The sequence below is a fragment of the Monopterus albus genome, unplaced genomic scaffold (assembly GCF_001952655.1).
Source record: "Monopterus albus unplaced genomic scaffold, M_albus_1.0 scaffold18.1, whole genome shotgun sequence".
In the NCBI taxonomy this organism is placed as follows: Eukaryota; Metazoa; Chordata; class Actinopteri; order Synbranchiformes; family Synbranchidae; genus Monopterus; species Monopterus albus.
In genome coordinates this window covers 437,316-441,689 of record NW_018127898.1, presented here as the reverse complement: position 1 = coordinate 441,689, position 4,374 = coordinate 437,316, and the positions used below count along the sequence as shown (strand labels likewise).

General features: G+C 39.5%; 1 protein-coding gene across 1 annotated transcript in view; it reads left to right on the top strand.

The window, feature by feature from the left end:
* Positions 1–610: 610 nt before the first annotated feature.
* Positions 611–4,374, top strand: part of LOC109956150 (fidgetin) — a 15,943-nt gene continuing 12,179 nt past the window's right edge. Inside the window, exon 1 of the mRNA XM_020593044.1 lies at positions 611–660. The gene's annotated coding sequence lies outside the window, so the exon portion shown is untranslated. The remainder of the gene's footprint in view (positions 661–4,374) is intronic.

Below are 4,374 nucleotides of genomic sequence, written 5' to 3'. Positions count from 1 at the left end.
ATTTTAATTGTTTTATATATATATATATGTAATTTTATTTTTGGCTATGGAAAAATGAAAAATAAATTATTACAATTGAAGTGAATCTGTTTGTTATTTTTATTACTGCATTATATTGTTTGGTTGATTAATTTAATTGTACAAAACTAAGAGATACTCCACTGAAAATGTATGCGTTTACCTGCTTTAATGTAGAGTATAAGGATGCATTTAATGAGCTGTCCCACTTGGAGGCAGCACAGTCCTTTCTAACAGATTGTGCCTATAAGGACTTTATCCTCCTAATATTTTAATTTTAGGCTGTTACACCTTCAGAGGTACCCACAAGAGATGTCTTTCAAAAAAATATACACCCCTTGCTCTCTCTGTTATGTTCTTCTCAACCTCCTAAATTCCATTTTCAGGGGATTGCCCCTCCCTTGTTGTGCCGCACCCCTCCCCCGTTTTTTATCCTGAGGTGAGAACACAGCATGCACATCTGGAGGTGATCCTGACTGCACAGGAGTAGCCTGTGGGAAGGGGTGTGAGGTTAAAGATGCACTGCACTCTCTGTATGTATACATTTATGTGTGCATGCATGCCTTGAGGGTGACATGTGACCCTGACTCCCAATTGCTCCTGATTACAAACAGCTGGTGGGCTGTGGAGCCAACCAATCAGGTAACGTGTTGCGACATCAGGTGGAAGGAGGGAGGAGGACAGGACATATTAGATGGTTTTCACTTCTTGAATTTAATGAGGGATCAGCAGCGTCAGGCTGATGCATTAGCCAGCTGGTTACATTTTATTTTCAAAACATTATATTTACCCACAGTGAAATATCAACTTCTCTGTTGTGTATTGCATTGATCATTATCATGTGAGATCAGTGTCACTGTGGCTCATGGGGCTGATCAGCTGAGGATGGACCCTGTCTCAGCACACAGGAATTCAGAAAAATCCTTTGTGCTCATATGAAGGTCCTGTGGTTTCTATGACGAGTCAAATGGAACCGAAGTGCATGTTTGCTCCAGAGGACAGACACAAAATGTTAAATGATTAACAGACATGCATTATTGATTCTTCAGTAGTTTGTATTTTGTTGTCATTCATTTACAATGAGGCATCTGAGCTGATTGAACATTGTGTGCATGAGGAGATTTTCATTTGTCATAGTTGGAAAAGCAAAGGTGTAGCCTACCTAATAAATGAATGCTCTGTTCATGCCTAACAGCTGAAAGTGGCACATCTGAATGATCTGAAATGCAGCTATATCTGTCTTTTTGGCAAATATTTGCTTTTTTACTGAGGTAGAAGAGACAATTCCTATCATTAGCTGCTACATAGCTGAAAACGCCTGGCCCGATTCTGTACAAAGGTAACAAAATCTGCTTTTCACAGGAAATTATGTGCCCAGGTATTGTTTTGGCACCACAAGTTTCTTGGCACCTGGTCCTGGCCAAGAAATAGATAGTTCATCTGTTTCCCCTCATTGTGCCAAGGGCTCTGTGCTAAGCTAGCCAGCTACTGAATGTAGCTTCATATTTACCATAAAGATGTGATAATAGTATCCATCTAACTCTCGGCCAGAAAGTAAATAAGCCTATTTTGTAAAATGTTGGAGTGTATAAATCTTGATTCAGCAAGTGATTTCCATTGGTTCAGCACTAACTCAGTTTTGATATTATTTTAACAGTTGACTAAATATTGTGCTTTCTAGTTAAGTAACAGGCAGATTTTCATAAAAGACACGAGGGTTGGATTCTGCTTAGCTGCTTCAGTTTCAATTCAACTGTTTCAGGTTTATTGATATAGCACCAAATCTCAATATTTCAGGACACTTTACAAAGTAAGTTCTAGACCTTATCATCATCATCATCATTATTATTTATTTTTTTAAGGAAAGCCCAACAAATCAAGGTCCTGCTATTGTGCTTGTTGGCTCGCACTGTCATGGATTACTGTGACATGTAAACAGAACAAAGCCATTGTTAATACTATTTAAAATGTATGCTTTTCTGACTGTGTGCTGTGAAAATGGTCCTCATACTGCTCCTTAAACAATAATGTGAAAATGAAGCTCTAACATTCTTATCTTGAATACACTAAAAATAATATTTGTTTCAGATCTAAAGTGTAAGAGGTATAAAATGAGAATATTTTTGGAGTTATGCTATAAAACCTTACAGTGTATGCCTACTACAAGCTCAAAGATAAAATTGCTGGCCAAGTCTAAGAATCAACCAAAACAGTCCTGTTTGTCTTTTTGTCTGTGTCTCACTGAGCTGCTGTCCTCCTCTCTCACTGAACAGAGGCTGCTCTTGCCTCAGCCCTCCCCTCCATCAATCTCTGTCATAAATCTGTCAAGCAGAGAGAAAGGGAACTGCTGAATACAGATTTGTCAGCAATTAATCTAACCTCTATTACCAGACTTGGATATTGTGTCCTCTATACCAGAGAACAATAAGTCACTTTAACATGAAGCACCACACTGCATGGATGTGTTTGTTAGGAGGAGAGTATTAGCGTGTGTGTGTGCACATGCAGGTTCCATAGATGGTGTTTGTTATTTTGTAGATTGCATATAAAACCGTGTATCAGAAGTCTCTTTTGTTCAGCTTTCCCTGCTCAGAGTGACTGTGTTCAGTGACTGTTTTTTGTGTACAAAGGGACTTAGGCTAATGCAGTTATGTAATGAAAACCCAGAGCGTCTCATATGGATGCCAAAGGCACCTTTTAGCATTCATATGAGACGCAAAAGGTACTTGGCAAAACCTCAATATTTGACGCCCTGGGAATGAGAATGTGTTGAGTGTTCTGAATGTGAGGCTAGCTAATCGACATTCTGCATTTGATCAGACGAAAAGGCACACGAAGAGTTAATGTGCACACACATGTACTGCTGGTGTGTGTATACCATTGTGCTTTTATTGATTACCTTAAGGAGGTGGATTAGAATCAATATCGTGTTTCCCATACAAGATGACCATGAGAATAAAAAATACACTGAAATCAGCATTAGAAAAATGAATAGCGTGGTGGTTGTATATGCCTGGATTTGTGGATTTTTATGGGATTTGCTGATATCAAGAAAATGTTTAACATTACCGGCCTTATCACTGAAATACAAGCACAGGACTCTGCTGACACTAACATTGCATGTGGGAGACAATGCACACATTTCCTGCTCCTTTTCCAAATATTTCCTGTTCCTGTTTTGTTCCCCCTCTCTCTCTATGTTGCTCCATCTATCTCATAATTCACCCTTCACATCATTTGTGAACATATTTGAGTTTATTGGAATGAAATTTGTATTCATTTAACTATGTAGCTACATCACGTGCAGTTCAGTTTTTGAGGGTATAGACTCCGAGGAGATGTGTTAAACAGTAGTATGTTAGTATGGATTTTCATCAGCACTGTTTCCTCTTCTGACACACACCCACATGCGTATGCATACTGTTATAATTTACTGTGACAGATCAGTGGAGTAGGGCCAGTGCTCAGCTGCTCGAGACAGAATTAGAATGGCAAACAGCTGAGCTTCTCTGGGGTGCTATCATGTGACCTATTCTTCCCACAGGGGCAAAGGAACCCAGGGTTAGAGTTACCTTGTCTAGTTGCCAGCATAGCTGTTGTGTGTGTGTAAAGCTGTGTTCCTGTGTGCATTTGTGTCATATCTCTTCCTGTTTTAAAAAGAATTTCTCTGCTTGTCATCCCGTTCATAGCCGCTCCTTCTGTGTGACTGTCATTGGACGCGCTCTGCCCTTTGTCCCCCCCCCCAGCTTGTCCCAGTGACATGCTTAGGGCTGTTTCTGATGTAACAACAGTCCAAATCTGTGGCTTTGACTTTGCAGTGGGTGTGTATTAAACAGCCTATACCTTATCTATGATGAAAAGATGATATAAAATCCTCTCTGATTGCCAATATGGTTTTAGGTCGAACCGATCGACATCTCTGGCCATTACCGACCTGATGGAGGACATAACAAGTGCTATGGATGAGAAGAAATACACGATGGGAATATTTATTGACCTAAAAAAAGCATTTGACACAATCAATCATGAGTTATTAATGGATAAGTTAGAAAAATATGGGATCAGAGGAATGGTTTTGAATTGGATTAGAAGTTACTTGACACAGAGGCGTCAATTTGTGAAGTTGGGTGAATACCAATCGAGTGAGCTGGACATTGTATGTGGAGTGCCTCAGGGTTCTGTTTTGGGACCTAAATTATTTATACTATACATTAATGATATATGCAAGGTTTCTGATTTAGTGAAAGTGGTTTTATTTGCTGATGACACTACCATATGGGCATCGGGTGAAAACCTACAGCAACTCTCTGGACGGGTTACACAGGAACTTGAGAAGATAAAGAAATGGTGTGACAG